The sequence below is a fragment of the Triturus cristatus genome, chromosome 12 (assembly GCF_964204655.1).
Source record: "Triturus cristatus chromosome 12, aTriCri1.1, whole genome shotgun sequence".
Classification (NCBI taxonomy): domain Eukaryota; kingdom Metazoa; phylum Chordata; class Amphibia; order Caudata; family Salamandridae; genus Triturus; species Triturus cristatus.
Genome location: NC_140595.1, coordinates 217724011 through 217739469, shown reverse-complemented (window position 1 = coordinate 217739469; position 15459 = coordinate 217724011). Strand labels below are relative to the sequence as shown.

Here is a 15459-nt window from a genome sequence, read left to right as displayed (position 1 = left end):
CGGCCTGGTTCTCGCCCTCTTTCTTAGAGCCTGAAAATACCTTTCAGGTCCTCACCCTCGCAATGACAGGGTCTTTGATGTGCCGCCACTTACCCTAGAGAGCTATATTGTCGCTTACTCTGGTTTCTCTTCAAAACGAAAAAATCTTTCGCCTTTTACTAAAGATTTCCGTGGAGAGGAACATTTAAGAGTTTATTCAATTTTTTTAATCCTTGCCACAGGTGAGGCTGTTTATCATTTGTTTAAAAGAAAAGCATTAGAAGTTGGGGAATATCCAGCAATTGTCTGCTGCTTGTTTGGGGGACATGAGTTTGGTGTTTTATTCCTGAGCTCTCTGCTTGCTCATTTGCATAAACAGAGTGCAGGAGAGGTGCCTCATGGGAAAGAGCTTGTGCAGTGCATGAGATTGCTTTTCTTGACTGACTTGAAACTACACGATCGCAGGCAGTATATTTTCTTATCTCCCAAAGATCCTGCTGCCAGATCCCAGAGGTCACCCTCCTTTTTAAAGGTGGGACCAAGACTCATGCTGTGCTTTTCATAGGGCTTGCCCGTTATTTGTGCCCGTTAGAGGTGCCCTGAGAGGTCGCCAATCCTGAGTCAGCTTCCTCTCAGGTAGACTTGAAGGGGCACGTCAGACTTGTTTCACGTGTCTCCAGCCTAGACAGATATATCCTTCTATATTCAGGTTTAATAAAAGTACGTGTGAAAAAGGCACATACGGTGCATGGCTATGTGTAGAGCGTGTTGAAAGCGTAAAATGGCTAGGGGACAAAAGGCCTACAGTGCCACTTAACTAAAAGCCTGATTCACATTTCCTGTTCCCCTTCCCCAGCAGCCCCGACAACTCCTAATGAGCTGAGGTGAGTACAAAAGAAATTTGCATATTCCCAGACATACACATGTGAACAGTCCACCTTTTTGTACCTTGAGCAGAGACTTTGAAATGTTGGCCTGTTTTGCCCACCGGCCTGGTTCTCGCCCTCTTTCTTAGAGCCTGAAAATACCTTTCAGGTCCTCACCCTCGCAATGACAGGGTCTTTGATGTGCCGCCACTTACCCTAGAGAGCTATATTGTCACTTACTCTGGTTTCTCTTCAAAACGAAAAAATCTTTCGCCTTTTACTAAAGATTTCCGTGGAGAGGAACATTTAGGAGTTTATTCAATTTTTTTAAGCCTTGCCACAGGTGAGGCTGTTTATCATTTGTTTAAAAGAAAAGCATTAGAAGTTGGGGAATATCCAGCAATTGTCTGCTGCTTTTTTGGGGGACATGAGTTTGGTGTTTTATTCCTGAGCTCTCTGCTTGCTCATTTGCATAAACAGAGTGCAGGAGAGGTGCCTCATGGGAAAGAGCTTGTGCAGTGCATGAGATTGCTTTTCTTGACTGACTTGAAACTACACGATCGCAGGCAGTATATTTTCTTATCTCCCAAAGATCCTGCTGCCAGATCCCAGAGGTCACCCTCCTTTTTAAAGGTGGGACCAAGACTCATGCTGTGCTTTTCATAGGGCTTGCCCGTTATTTGTGCCCGTTGGAGGTGCCCTGAGAGGTCGCCAATCCTGAGTCCGCTTCCTCTCAGGTAGACTTGAAGGGGCACGTCAGACTTGTTTCACGTGTCTCCAGCCTAGACAGATATATCCTTCTATATTCAGGTTTAATGAAAGTACGTGTGAAAAAGGCACATACGGTCCATGGCTATGTGTAGAGCGTGTTGAAAGCGTAAAATGGCTAGGGGACAAAAGGCCTACAGTGCCACTTAACTAAAAGCCTGATTCACATTTCCTGTTCCCCTTCCCCAGCAGCCCCGACAACTCCTAATGAGCTGAGGTGAGTACAAAAGAAATTTGCATATTCCCAGACATACACATGTGAACAGTCCACCTTTTTGTGCCTTGAGCAGAGACTTTGAAATGTTGGCCTGTTTTGCCCACCGGCCTGGTTCTCGCCCTCTTTCTTAGAGCCTGAAAATACCTTTCAGGTCCTCACCCTCGCAATGACAGGGTCTTTGATGTGCCGCCACTTACCCTAGAGAGCTATATTGTCACTTATTCTGGTTTCTCTTCAAAACGAAAAAATCTTTCGCCTTTTACTAAAGATTTCCGTGGAGAGGAACATTTAAGAGTTTATTCAATTTTTTTAAGCCTTGCCACAGGTGAGGCTGTTTATCATTTGTTTAAAAGAAAAGCATTACAAGTTGGGGAATATCCAGCAATTGTCTGCTGCTTTTTTTGGGGGACATGAGTTTGGTGTTTTATTCCTGAGCTCTCTGCTTGCTCATTTGCATAAACAGAGTGCAGGAGAGGTGCCTCATGGGAAAGAGCTTGTGCAGTGCATGAGATTGCTTTTCTTGACTGACTTGAAACTTCACGATCGCAGGCAGTATATTTTCTTATCTCCCAAAGATCCTGCTGCCAGATCCCAGAGGTCACCCTCCTTTTTAAAGGTGGGACCAAGACTCATGCTGTGCTTTTCATAGGGCTTGCCCGTTATTTGTGCCCGTTAGAGGTGCCCTGAGAGGTCGCCAATCCTGAGTCAGCTTCCTCTCAGGTAGACTTGAAGGGGCACGTCAGACTTGTTTCACATGTCTCCAGCCTAGACAGATATATCCTTCTATATTCAGGTTTAATGAAAGTACGTGTGAAAAAGGCACATACGGTGCATGGCTATGTGTAGAGCACAGTGGTGGCTCTGAGCATATCGATTGGAGGGATGGTGTTGAAAGCGTAAAATGGCTAGGGGACAAAAGGCCTACAGTGCCACTTAACTAAAAGCCTGATTCACATTTCCTGTTCCCCTTCCCCAGCAGCCCCGACAACTCCTAATGAGCTGAGGTGAGTACAAAAGAAATTTGCATATTCCCAGACATACACATGTGAACAGTCCACCTTTTTGTACCTTGAGCAGAGACTTTGAAATGTTGGCCTGTTTTGCCCACCGGCCTGGTTCTCGCCCTCTTTCTTAGAGCCTGAAAATACCTTTCAGGTCCTCACCCTCGCAATGACAGGGTCTTTGATGTGCCGCCACTTACCCTAGAGAGCTATATTGTCACTTACTCTGGTTTCTCTTCAAAGCGAAAAAATCTTTCGCCTTTTACTAAAGATTTCCGTGGAGAGGAACATTTAAGAGTTTATTCAATTTTTTTAATCCTTGCCACAGGTGAGGCTGTTTATCATTTGTTTAAAAGAAAAGCATTAGAAGTTGGGGAATATCCAGCAATTGTCTGCTGCTTTTTTGGGGGACATGAGTTTGGTGTTTTATTCCTGAGCTCTCTGCTTGCTCATTTGCATAAACAGAGTGCAGGAGAGGTGCCTCATGGGAAAGAGCTTGTGCAGTGCATGAGATTGCTTTTCTTGACTGACTTGAAACTACACGATCGCAGGCAGTATATTTTCTTATCTCCCAAAGATCCTGCTGCCAGATCCCAGAGGTCACCCTCCTTTTTAAAGGTGGGACCAAGACTCATGCTGTGCTTTTCATAGGGCTTGCCCGTTATTTGTGCCCGTTGGAGGTGCCCTGAGAGGTCGCCAATCCTGAGTCCGCTTCCTCTCAGGTAGACTTGAAGGGGCACGTCAGACTTGTTTCACGTGTCTCCAGCCTAGACAGATATATCCTTCTATATTCAGGTTTAATGAAAGTACGTGTGAAAAAGGCACATACGGTGCATGGCTATGTGTAGAGCGTGTTGAAAGCGTAAAATGGCTAGGGGACAAAAGGCCTACAGTGCCACTTAACTAAAAGCCTGATTCACATTTCCTGTTCCCCTTCCCCAGCAGCCCCGACAACTCCTAATGAGCTGAGGTGAGTACAAAAGAAATTTGCATATTCCCAGACATACACATGTGAACAGTCCACCTTTTTGTACCTTGAGCAGAGACTTTGAAATGTTGGCCTGTTTTGCCCACCGGCCTGGTTCTCGCCCTCTTTCTTAGAGCCTGAAAATACCTTTCAGGTCCTCACCCTCGCAATGACAGGGTCTTTGATGTGCCGCCACTTACCCTAGAGAGCTATATTGTCGCTTACTCTGGTTTCTCTTCAAAACGAAAAAATCTTTCGCCTTTTACTAAAGATTTCCGTGGAGAGGAACATTTAAGAGTTTATTCAATTTTTTTAATCCTTGCCACAGGTGAGGCTGTTTATCATTTGTTTAAAAGAAAAGCATTAGAAGTTGGGGAATATCCAGCAATTGTCTGCTGCTTGTTTGGGGGACATGAGTTTGGTGTTTTATTCCTGAGCTCTCTGCTTGCTCATTTGCATAAACAGAGTGCAGGAGAGGTGCCTCATGGGAAAGAGCTTGTGCAGTGCATGAGATTGCTTTTCTTGACTGACTTGAAACTACACGATCGCAGGCAGTATATTTTCTTATCTCCCAAAGATCCTGCTGCCAGATCCCAGAGGTCACCCTCCTTTTTAAAGGTGGGACCAAGACTCATGCTGTGCTTTTCATAGGGCTTGCCCGTTATTTGTGCCCGTTAGAGGTGCCCTGAGAGGTCGCCAATCCTGAGTCAGCTTCCTCTCAGGTAGACTTGAAGGGGCACGTCAGACTTGTTTCACGTGTCTCCAGCCTAGACAGATATATCCTTCTATATTCAGGTTTAATGAAAGTACGTGTGAAAAAGGCACATACGGTGCATGGCTATGTGTAGAGCGTGTTGAAAGCGTAAAATGGCTAGGGGACAAAAGGCCTACAGTGCCACTTAACTAAAAGCCTGATTCACATTTCCTGTTCCCCTTCCCCAGCAGCCCCGACAACTCCTAATGAGCTGAGGTGAGTACAAAAGAAATTTGCATATTCCCAGACATACACATGTGAACAGTCCACCTTTTTGTACCTTGAGCAGAGACTTTGAAATGTTGGCCTGTTTTGCCCACCGGCCTGGTTCTCGCCCTCTTTCTTAGAGCCTGAAAATACCTTTCAGGTCCTCACCCTCGCAATGACAGGGTCTTTGATGTGCCGCCACTTACCCTAGAGAGCTATATTGTCACTTACTCTGGTTTCTCTTCAAAACGAAAAATTTTTTCGCCTTTTACTAAAGATTTCCGTGGAGAGGAACATTTAAGAGTTTATTCAATTTTTTTAAGCCTTGCCACAGGTGAGGCTGTTTATCATTTGTTTAAAAGAAAAGCATTAGAAGTTGGGGAATATCCAGCAATTGTCTGCTGCTTTTTTGGGGGACATGAGTTTGGTGTTTTATTCCTGAGCTCTCTGCTTGCTCATTTGCATAAACAGAGTGCAGGAGAGGTGCCTCATGGGAAAGAGCTTGTGCAGTGCATGAGATTGCTTTTCTTGACTGACTTGAAACTACACGATCGCAGGCAGTATATTTTCTTATCTCCCAAAGATCCTGCTGCCAGATCCCAGAGGTCACCCTCCTTTTTAAAGGTGGGACCAAGACTCATGCTGTGCTTTTCATAGGGCTTGCCGTTATTTGTGCCCGTTGGAGGTGCCCTGAGAGGTCGCCAATCCTGAGTCCGCTTCCTCTCAGGTAGACTTGAAGGGGCACGTCAGACTTGTTTCACGTGTCTCCAGCCTAGACAGATATATCCTTCTATATTCAGGTTTAATGAAAGTACGTGTGAAAAAGGCACATACGGTGCATGGCTATGTGTAGAGCGTGTTGAAAGCGTAAAATGGCTAGGGGACAAAAGGCCTACAGTGCCACTTAACTAAAAGCCTGATTCACATTTCCTGTTCCCCTTCCCCAGCAGCCCCGACAACTCCTAATGAGCTGAGGTGAGTACAAAAGAAATTTGCATATTCCCAGACATACACATGTGAACAGTCCACCTTTTTGTACCTTGAGCAGAGACTTTGAAATGTTGGCCTGTTTTGCCCACCGGCCTGGTTCTCGCCCTCTTTCTTAGAGCCTGAAAATACCTTTCAGGTCCTCACCCTCGCAATGACAGGGTCTTTGATGTGCCGCCACTTACCCTAGAGAGCTATATTGTCACTTATTCTGGTTTCTCTTCAAAACGAAAAAATCTTTCGCCTTTTACTAAAGATTTCCGTGGAGAGGAACATTTAAGAGTTTATTCAATTTTTTTAAGCCTTGCCACAGGTGAGGCTGTTTATCATTTGTTTAAAAGAAAAGCATTACAAGTTGGGGAATATCCAGCAATTGTCTGCTGCTTTTTTTGGGGGACATGAGTTTGGTGTTTTATTCCTGAGCTCTCTGCTTGCTCATTTGCATAAACAGAGTGCAGGAGAGGTGCCTCATGGGAAAGAGCTTGTGCAGTGCATGAGATTGCTTTTCTTGACTGACTTGAAACTTCACGATCGCAGGCAGTATATTTTCTTATCTCCCAAAGATCCTGCTGCCAGATCCCAGAGGTCACCCTCCTTTTTAAAGGTGGGACCAAGACTCATGCTGTGCTTTTCATAGGGCTTGCCCGTTATTTGTGCCCGTTAGAGGTGCCCTGAGAGGTCGCCAATCCTGAGTCAGCTTCCTCTCAGGTAGACTTGAAGGGGCACGTCAGACTTGTTTCACGTGTCTCCAGCCTAGACAGATATATCCTTCTATATTCAGGTTTAATGAAAGTACGTGTGAAAAAGGCACATACGGTGCATGGCTATGTGTAGAGCGTGTTGAAAGCGTAAAATGGCTAGGGGACAAAAGGCCTACAGTGCCACTTAACTAAAAGCCTGATTCACATTTCCTGTTCCCCTTCCCCAGCAGCCCCGACAACTCCTAATGAGCTGAGGTGAGTACAAAAGAAATTTGCATATTCCCAGACATACACATGTGAACAGTCCACCTTTTTGTACCTTGAGCAGAGACTTTGAAATGTTGGCCTGTTTTGCCCACCGGCCTGGTTCTCGCCCTCTTTCTTAGAGCCTGAAAATACCTTTCAGGTCCTCACCCTCGCAATGACAGGGTCTTTGATGTGCCGCCACTTACCCTAGAGAGCTATATTGTCACTTACTCTGGTTTCTCTTCAAAACGAAAATTTTTTTCGCCTTTTACTAAAGATTTCCGTGGAGAGGAACATTTAAGAGTTTATTCAATTTTTTTAAGCCTTGCCACAGGTGAGGCTGTTTATCATTTGTTTAAAAGAAAAGCATTAGAAGTTGGGGAATATCCAGCAATTGTCTGCTGCTTTTTTGGGGGACATGAGTTTGGTGTTTTATTCCTGAGCTCTCTGCTTGCTCATTTGCATAAACAGAGTGCAGGAGAGGTGCCTCATGGGAAAGAGCTTGTGCAGTGCATGAGATTGCTTTTCTTGACTGACTTGAAACTACACGATCGCAGGCAGTATATTTTCTTATCTCCCAAAGATCCTGCTGCCAGATCCCAGAGGTCACCCTCCTTTTTAAAGGTGGGACCAAGACTCATGCTGTGCTTTTCATAGGGCTTGCCGTTATTTGTGCCCGTTGGAGGTGCCCTGAGAGGTCGCCAATCCTGAGTCCGCTTCCTCTCAGGTAGACTTGAAGGGGCACGTCAGACTTGTTTCACGTGTCTCCAGCCTAGACAGATATATCCTTCTATATTCAGGTTTAATGAAAGTACGTGTGAAAAAGGCACATACGGTGCATGGCTATGTGTAGAGCGTGTTGAAAGCGTAAAATGGCTAGGGGACAAAAGGCCTACAGTGCCACTTAACTAAAAGCCTGATTCACATTTCCTGTTCCCCTTCCCCAGCAGCCCCGACAACTCCTAATGAGCTGAGGTGAGTACAAAAGAAATTTGCATATTCCCAGACATACACATGTGAACAGTCCACCTTTTTGTACCTTGAGCAGAGACTTTGAAATGTTGGCCTGTTTTGCCCACCGGCCTGGTTCTCGCCCTCTTTCTTAGAGCCTGAAAATACCTTTCAGGTCCTCACCCTCGCAATGACAGGGTCTTTGATGTGCCGCCACTTACCCTAGAGAGCTATATTGTCACTTATTCTGGTTTCTCTTCAAAACGAAAAAATCTTTCGCCTTTTACTAAAGATTTCCGTGGAGAGGAACATTTAAGAGTTTATTCAATTTTTTTAAGCCTTGCCACAGGTGAGGCTGTTTATCATTTGTTTAAAAGAAAAGCATTACAAGTTGGGGAATATCCAGCAATTGTCTGCTGCTTTTTTTGGGGGACATGAGTTTGGTGTTTTATTCCTGAGCTCTCTGCTTGCTCATTTGCATAAACAGAGTGCAGGAGAGGTGCCTCATGGGAAAGAGCTTGTGCAGTGCATGAGATTGCTTTTCTTGACTGACTTGAAACTTCACGATCGCAGGCAGTATATTTTCTTATCTCCCAAAGATCCTGCTGCCAGATCCCAGAGGTCACCCTCCTTTTTAAAGGTGGGACCAAGACTCATGCTGTGCTTTTCATAGGGCTTGCCCGTTATTTGTGCCCGTTAGAGGTGCCCTGAGAGGTCGCCAATCCTGAGTCAGCTTCCTCTCAGGTAGACTTGAAGGGGCACGTCAGACTTGTTTCACATGTCTCCAGCCTAGACAGATATATCCTTCTATATTCAGGTTTAATGAAAGTACGTGTGAAAAAGGCACATACGGTGCATGGCTATGTGTAGAGCACAGTGGTGGCTCTGAGCATATCGATTGGAGGGATGGTGTTGAAAGCGTAAAATGGCTAGGGGACAAAAGGCCTACAGTGCCACTTAACTAAAAGCCTGATTCACATTTCCTGTTCCCCTTCCCCAGCAGCCCCGACAACTCCTAATGAGCTGAGGTGAGTACAAAAGAAATTTGCATATTCCCAGACATACACATGTGAACAGTCCACCTTTTTGTACCTTGAGCAGAGACTTTGAAATGTTGGCCTGTTTTGCCCACCGGCCTGGTTCTCGCCCTCTTTCTTAGAGCCTGAAAATACCTTTCAGGTCCTCACCCTCGCAATGACAGGGTCTTTGATGTGCCGCCACTTACCCTAGAGAGCTATATTGTCACTTACTCTGGTTTCTCTTCAAAGCGAAAAAATCTTTCGCCTTTTACTAAAGATTTCCGTGGAGAGGAACATTTAAGAGTTTATTCAATTTTTTTAATCCTTGCCACAGGTGAGGCTGTTTATCATTTGTTTAAAAGAAAAGCATTAGAAGTTGGGGAATATCCAGCAATTGTCTGCTGCTTTTTTGGGGGACATGAGTTTGGTGTTTTATTCCTGAGCTCTCTGCTTGCTCATTTGCATAAACAGAGTGCAGGAGAGGTGCCTCATGGGAAAGAGCTTGTGCAGTGCATGAGATTGCTTTTCTTGACTGACTTGAAACTACACGATCGCAGGCAGTATATTTTCTTATCTCCCAAAGATCCTGCTGCCAGATCCCAGAGGTCACCCTCCTTTTTAAAGGTGGGACCAAGACTCATGCTGTGCTTTTCATAGGGCTTGCCCGTTATTTGTGCCCGTTGGAGGTGCCCTGAGAGGTCGCCAATCCTGAGTCCGCTTCCTCTCAGGTAGACTTGAAGGGGCACGTCAGACTTGTTTCACGTGTCTCCAGCCTAGACAGATATATCCTTCTATATTCAGGTTTAATGAAAGTACGTGTGAAAAAGGCACATACGGTGCATGGCTATGTGTAGAGCGTGTTGAAAGCGTAAAATGGCTAGGGGACAAAAGGCCTACAGTGCCACTTAACTAAAAGCCTGATTCACATTTCCTGTTCCCCTTCCCCAGCAGCCCCGACAACTCCTAATGAGCTGAGGTGAGTACAAAAGAAATTTGCATATTCCCAGACATACACATGTGAACAGTCCACCTTTTTGTACCTTGAGCAGAGACTTTGAAATGTTGGCCTGTTTTGCCCACCGGCCTGGTTCTCGCCCTCTTTCTTAGAGCCTGAAAATACCTTTCAGGTCCTCACCCTCGCAATGACAGGGTCTTTGATGTGCCGCCACTTACCCTAGAGAGCTATATTGTCACTTACTCTGGTTTCTCTTCAAAACGAAAATTTTTTTCGCCTTTTACTAAAGATTTCCGTGGAGAGGAACATTTAAGAGTTTATTCAATTTTTTTAAGCCTTGCCACAGGTGAGGCTGTTTATCATTTGTTTAAAAGAAAAGCATTAGAAGTTGGGGAATATCCAGCAATTGTCTGCTGCTTTTTTGGGGGACATGAGTTTGGTGTTTTATTCCTGAGCTCTCTGCTTGCTCATTTGCATAAACAGAGTGCAGGAGAGGTGCCTCATGGGAAAGAGCTTGTGCAGTGCATGAGATTGCTTTTCTTGACTGACTTGAAACTACACGATCGCAGGCAGTATATTTTCTTATCTCCCAAAGATCCTGCTGCCAGATCCCAGAGGTCACCCTCCTTTTTAAAGGTGGGACCAAGACTCATGCTGTGCTTTTCATAGGGCTTGCCCGTTATTTGTGCCCGTTGGAGGTGCCCTGAGAGGTCGCCAATCCTGAGTCCGCTTCCTCTCAGGTAGACTTGAAGGGGCACGTCAGACTTGTTTCACGTGTCTCCAGCCTAGACAGATATATCCTTCTATATTCAGGTTTAATGAAAGTACGTGTGAAAAAGGCACATACGGTGCATGGCTATGTGTAGAGCGTGTTGAAAGCGTAAAATGGCTAGGGGACAAAAGGCCTACAGTGCCACTTAACTAAAAGCCTGATTCACATTTCCTGTTCCCCTTCCCCAGCAGCCCCGACAACTCCTAATGAGCTGAGGTGAGTACAAAAGAAATTTGCATATTCCCAGACATACACATGTGAACAGTCCACCTTTTTGTACCTTGAGCAGAGACTTTGAAATGTTGGCCTGTTTTGCCCACCGGCCTGGTTCTCGCCCTCTTTCTTAGAGCCTGAAAATACCTTTCAGGTCCTCACCCTCGCAATGACAGGGTCTTTGATGTGCCGCCACTTACCCTAGAGAGCTATATTGTCACTTATTCTGGTTTCTCTTCAAAACGAAAAAATCTTTCGCCTTTTACTAAAGATTTCCGTGGAGAGGAACATTTAAGAGTTTATTCAATTTTTTTAAGCCTTGCCACAGGTGAGGCTGTTTATCATTTGTTTAAAAGAAAAGCATTACAAGTTGGGGAATATCCAGCAATTGTCTGCTGCTTTTTTTGGGGGACATGAGTTTGGTGTTTTATTCCTGAGCTCTCTGCTTGCTCATTTGCATAAACAGAGTGCAGGAGAGGTGCCTCATGGGAAAGAGCTTGTGCAGTGCATGAGATTGCTTTTCTTGACTGACTTGAAACTTCACGATCGCAGGCAGTATATTTTCTTATCTCCCAAAGATCCTGCTGCCAGATCCCAGAGGTCACCCTCCTTTTTAAAGGTGGGACCAAGACTCATGCTGTGCTTTTCATAGGGCTTGCCCGTTATTTGTGCCCGTTATTTGTGCCCGTTCGAGGTGCCCTGAGAGGTCGCCAATCCTGAGTCAGCTTCCTCTCAGGTAGACTTGAAGGGGCACGTCAGACTTGTTTCACGTGTCTCCAGCCTAGACAGATATATCCTTCTATATTCAGGTTTAATGAAAGTACGTGTGAAAAAGGCACATACGGTGCATGGCTATGTGTAGAGCGTGTTGAAAGCGTAAAATGGCTAGGGGACAAAAGGCCTACAGTGCCACTTAACTAAAAGCCTGATTCACATTTCCTGTTCCCCTTCCCCAGCAGCCCCGACAACTCCTAATGAGCTGAGGTGAGTACAAAAGAAATTTGCATATTCCCAGACATACACATGTGAACAGTCCACCTTTTTGTACCTTGAGCAGAGACTTTGAAATGTTGGCCTGTTTTGCCCACCGGCCTGGTTCTCGCCCTCTTTCTTAGAGCCTGAAAATACCTTTCAGGTCCTCACCCTCGCAATGACAGGGTCTTTGATGTGCCGCCACTTACCCTAGAGAGCTATATTGTCACTTACTCTGGTTTCTCTTCAAAACGAAAAAATCTTTCGCCTTTTACTAAAGATTTCCGTGGAGAGGAACATTTAAGAGTTTATTCAATTTTTTTAAGCCTTGCCACAGGTGAGGCTGTTTATCATTTGTTTAAAAGAAAAGCATTAGAAGTTGGGGAATATCCAGCAATTGTCTGCTGCTTTTTTGGGGGACATGAGTTTGGTGTTTTATTCCTGAGCTCTCTGCTTGCTCATTTGCATAAACAGAGTGCAGGAGAGGTGCCTCATGGGAAAGAGCTTGTGCAGTGCATGAGATTGCTTTTCTTGACTGACTTGAAACTTCACGATCGCAGGCAGTATATTTTCTTATCTCCCAAAGATCCTGCTGCCAGATCCCAGAGGTCACCCTCCTTTTTAAAGGTGGGACCAAGACTCATGCTGTGCTTTTCATAGGGCTTGCCCGTTATTTGTGCCCGTTAGAGGTGCCCTGAGAGGTCGCCAATCCTGAGTCAGCTTCCTCTCAGGTAAACTTGAAGGGGCACGTCAGACTTGTTTCACGTGTCTCCAGCCTAGACAGATATATCCTTCTATATTCAGGTTTAATGAAAGTACGTGTGAAAAAGGCACATACGGTGCATGGCTATGTGTAGAGCGTGTTGAAAGCGTAAAATGGCTAGGGGACAAAAGGCCTACAGTGCCACTTAACTAAAAGCCTGATTCACATTTCCTGTTCCCCTTCCCCAGCAGCCCCGACAACTCCTAATGAGCTGAGGTGAGTACAAAAGAAATTTGCATATTCCCAGACATACACATGTGAACAGTCCACCTTTTTGTACCTTGAGCAGAGACTTTGAAATGTTGGCCTGTTTTGCCCACCGGCCTGGTTCTCGCCCTCTTTCTTAGAGCCTGAAAATACCTTTCAGGTCCTCACCCTCGCAATGACAGGGTCTTTGATGTGCCGCCACTTACCCTAGAGAGCTATATTGTCGCTTACTCTGGTTTCTCTTCAAAACGAAAAAATCTTTCGCCTTTTACTAAAGATTTCCGTGGAGAGGAACATTTAAGAGTTTATTCAATTTTTTTAATCCTTGCCACAGGTGAGGCTGTTTATCATTTGTTTAAAAGAAAAGCATTAGAAGTTGGGGAATATCCAGCAATTGTCTGCTGCTTGTTTGGGGGACATGAGTTTGGTGTTTTATTCCTGAGCTCTCTGCTTGCTCATTTGCATAAACAGAGTGCAGGAGAGGTGCCTCATGGGAAAGAGCTTGTGCAGTGCATGAGATTGCTTTTCTTGACTGACTTGAAACTACACGATCGCAGGCAGTATATTTTCTTATCTCCCAAAGATCCTGCTGCCAGATCCCAGAGGTCACCCTCCTTTTTAAAGGTGGGACCAAGACTCATGCTGTGCTTTTCATAGGGCTTGCCCGTTCGAGGTGCCCTGAGAGGTCGCCAATCCTGAGTCAGCTTCCTCTCAGGTAGACTTGAAGGGGCACGTCAGACTTGTTTCACATGTCTCCAGCCTAGACAGATATATCCTTCTATATTCAGGTTTAATGAAAGTACGTGTGAAAAAGGCACATACGGTGCATGGCTATGTGTAGAGCACAGTGGTGGCTCTGAGCATATCGATTGGAGGGATGGTGTTGAAAGCGTAAAATGGCTAGGGGACAAAAGGCCTACAGTGCCACTTAACTAAAAGCCTGATTCACATTTCCTGTTCCCCTTCCCCAGCAGCCCCGACAACTCCTAATGAGCTGAGGTGAGTACAAAAGAAATTTGCATATTCCCAGACATACACATGTGAACAGTCCACCTTTTTGTACCTTGAGCAGAGACTTTGAAATGTTGGCCTGTTTTGCCCACCGGCCTGGTTCTCGCCCTCTTTCTTAGAGCCTGAAAATACCTTTCAGGTCCTCACCCTCGCAATGACAGGGTCTTTGATGTGCCGCCACTTACCCTAGAGAGCTATATTGTCACTTACTCTGGTTTCTCTTCAAAGCGAAAAAATCTTTCGCCTTTTACTAAAGATTTCCGTGGAGAGGAACATTTAAGAGTTTATTCAATTTTTTTAATCCTTGCCACAGGTGAGGCTGTTTATCATTTGTTTAAAAGAAAAGCATTAGAAGTTGGGGAATATCCAGCAATTGTCTGCTGCTTTTTTGGGGGACATGAGTTTGGTGTTTTATTCCTGAGCTCTCTGCTTGCTCATTTGCATAAACAGAGTGCAGGAGAGGTGCCTCATGGGAAAGAGCTTGTGCAGTGCATGAGATTGCTTTTCTTGACTGACTTGAAACTACACGATCGCAGGCAGTATATTTTCTTATCTCCCAAAGATCCTGCTGCCAGATCCCAGAGGTCACCCTCCTTTTTAAAGGTGGGACCAAGACTCATGCTGTGCTTTTCATAGGGCTTGCCCGTTATTTGTGCCCGTTGGAGGTGCCCTGAGAGGTCGCCAATCCTGAGTCCGCTTCCTCTCAGGTAGACTTGAAGGGGCACGTCAGACTTGTTTCACGTGTCTCCAGCCTAGACAGATATATCCTTCTATATTCAGGTTTAATGAAAGTACGTGTGAAAAAGGCACATACGGTGCATGGCTATGTGTAGAGCGTGTTGAAAGCGTAAAATGGCTAGGGGACAAAAGGCCTACAGTGCCACTTAACTAAAAGCCTGATTCACATTTCCTGTTCCCCTTCCCCAGCAGCCCCGACAACTCCTAATGAGCTGAGGTGAGTACAAAAGAAATTTGCATATTCCCAGACATACACATGTGAACAGTCCACCTTTTTGTACCTTGAGCAGAGACTTTGAAATGTTGGCCTGTTTTGCCCACCGGCCTGGTTCTCGCCCTCTTTCTTAGAGCCTGAAAATACCTTTCAGGTCCTCACCCTCGCAATGACAGGGTCTTTGATGTGCCGCCACTTACCCTAGAGAGCTATATTGTCACTTACTCTGGTTTCTCTTCAAAACGAAAAATTTTTTCGCCTTTTACTAAAGATTTCCGTGGAGAGGAACATTTAAGAGTTTATTCAATTTTTTTAAGCCTTGCCACAGGTGAGGCTGTTTATCATTTGTTTAAAAGAAAAGCATTAGAAGTTGGGGAATATCCAGCAATTGTCTGCTGCTTTTTTGGGGGACATGAGTTTGGTGTTTTATTCCTGAGCTCTCTGCTTGCTCATTTGCATAAACAGAGTGCAGGAGAGGTGCCTCATGGGAAAGAGCTTGTGCAGTGCATGAGATTGCTTTTCTTGACTGACTTGAAACTACACGATCGCAGGCAGTATATTTTCTTATCTCCCAAAGATCCTGCTGCCAGATCCCAGAGGTCACCCTCCTTTTTAAAGGTGGGACCAAGACTCATGCTGTGCTTTTCATAGGGCTTGCCCGTTATTTGTGCCCGTTGGAGGTGCCCTGAGAGGTCGCCAATCCTGAGTCCGCTTCCTCTCAGGTAGACTTGAAGGGGCACGTCAGACTTGTTTCACGTGTCTCCAGCCTAGACAGATATATCCTTCTATATTCAGGTTTAATGAAAGTACGTGTGAAAAAGGCACATACGGTGCATGGCTATGTGTAGAGCGTGTTGAAAGCGTAAAATGGCTAGGGGACAAAAGGCCTACAGTGCCACTTAACTAAAAGCCTGATTCACATTTCCTGTTCCCCTTCCCCAGCAGCCCCGA

General features: G+C 45.3%; 16 non-coding genes across 16 annotated transcripts; all 16 read left to right on the top strand.

Annotated features, from left to right (window-relative positions):
- The first annotated feature begins 114 nt into the window (after nucleotides 1-114).
- LOC146774264 (U5 spliceosomal RNA) lies at nucleotides 115-229 on the top strand. Its single transcript, XR_014974047.1, has one exon. It is a non-coding gene; the product is annotated as a U5 spliceosomal RNA (small nuclear RNA).
- An 852-nt stretch (nucleotides 230-1081) lies between these two features.
- LOC146774263 (U5 spliceosomal RNA) lies at nucleotides 1082-1196 on the top strand. The gene has a single exon (XR_014973773.1). It is a non-coding gene; the product is annotated as a U5 spliceosomal RNA (small nuclear RNA).
- Nucleotides 1197-2048: 852 nt separating this feature from the next.
- LOC146774262 (U5 spliceosomal RNA) lies at nucleotides 2049-2163 on the top strand. Its single transcript, XR_014973855.1, has one exon. It is a non-coding gene; the product is annotated as a U5 spliceosomal RNA (small nuclear RNA).
- An 889-nt stretch (nucleotides 2164-3052) lies between these two features.
- On the top strand, nucleotides 3053-3167 carry LOC146774261 (U5 spliceosomal RNA). Its single transcript, XR_014974362.1, has one exon. It is a non-coding gene; the product is annotated as a U5 spliceosomal RNA (small nuclear RNA).
- An 852-nt stretch (nucleotides 3168-4019) lies between these two features.
- Nucleotides 4020-4134, top strand: LOC146774260 (U5 spliceosomal RNA). Its single transcript, XR_014974046.1, has one exon. It is a non-coding gene; the product is annotated as a U5 spliceosomal RNA (small nuclear RNA).
- An 852-nt stretch (nucleotides 4135-4986) lies between these two features.
- On the top strand, nucleotides 4987-5101 carry LOC146774259 (U5 spliceosomal RNA). Its single transcript, XR_014974637.1, has one exon. It is a non-coding gene; the product is annotated as a U5 spliceosomal RNA (small nuclear RNA).
- An 851-nt stretch (nucleotides 5102-5952) lies between these two features.
- LOC146774258 (U5 spliceosomal RNA) lies at nucleotides 5953-6067 on the top strand. The gene has a single exon (XR_014973854.1). It is a non-coding gene; the product is annotated as a U5 spliceosomal RNA (small nuclear RNA).
- An 853-nt stretch (nucleotides 6068-6920) lies between these two features.
- LOC146774257 (U5 spliceosomal RNA) lies at nucleotides 6921-7035 on the top strand. Its single transcript, XR_014974795.1, has one exon. It is a non-coding gene; the product is annotated as a U5 spliceosomal RNA (small nuclear RNA).
- An 851-nt stretch (nucleotides 7036-7886) lies between these two features.
- LOC146774256 (U5 spliceosomal RNA) lies at nucleotides 7887-8001 on the top strand. Its single transcript, XR_014973853.1, has one exon. It is a non-coding gene; the product is annotated as a U5 spliceosomal RNA (small nuclear RNA).
- An 889-nt stretch (nucleotides 8002-8890) lies between these two features.
- LOC146774255 (U5 spliceosomal RNA) lies at nucleotides 8891-9005 on the top strand. The gene has a single exon (XR_014974361.1). It is a non-coding gene; the product is annotated as a U5 spliceosomal RNA (small nuclear RNA).
- Nucleotides 9006-9857: 852 nt separating this feature from the next.
- Nucleotides 9858-9972, top strand: LOC146774254 (U5 spliceosomal RNA). The gene has a single exon (XR_014974794.1). It is a non-coding gene; the product is annotated as a U5 spliceosomal RNA (small nuclear RNA).
- Nucleotides 9973-10824: 852 nt separating this feature from the next.
- On the top strand, nucleotides 10825-10939 carry LOC146774253 (U5 spliceosomal RNA). The gene has a single exon (XR_014973852.1). It is a non-coding gene; the product is annotated as a U5 spliceosomal RNA (small nuclear RNA).
- Nucleotides 10940-11805: 866 nt separating this feature from the next.
- On the top strand, nucleotides 11806-11920 carry LOC146774252 (U5 spliceosomal RNA). Its single transcript, XR_014972684.1, has one exon. It is a non-coding gene; the product is annotated as a U5 spliceosomal RNA (small nuclear RNA).
- An 852-nt stretch (nucleotides 11921-12772) lies between these two features.
- On the top strand, nucleotides 12773-12887 carry LOC146774251 (U5 spliceosomal RNA). Its single transcript, XR_014974045.1, has one exon. It is a non-coding gene; the product is annotated as a U5 spliceosomal RNA (small nuclear RNA).
- An 875-nt stretch (nucleotides 12888-13762) lies between these two features.
- On the top strand, nucleotides 13763-13877 carry LOC146774250 (U5 spliceosomal RNA). The gene has a single exon (XR_014974360.1). It is a non-coding gene; the product is annotated as a U5 spliceosomal RNA (small nuclear RNA).
- Nucleotides 13878-14729: 852 nt separating this feature from the next.
- On the top strand, nucleotides 14730-14844 carry LOC146774249 (U5 spliceosomal RNA). The gene has a single exon (XR_014974636.1). It is a non-coding gene; the product is annotated as a U5 spliceosomal RNA (small nuclear RNA).
- Nucleotides 14845-15459: the final 615 nt, after the last annotated feature.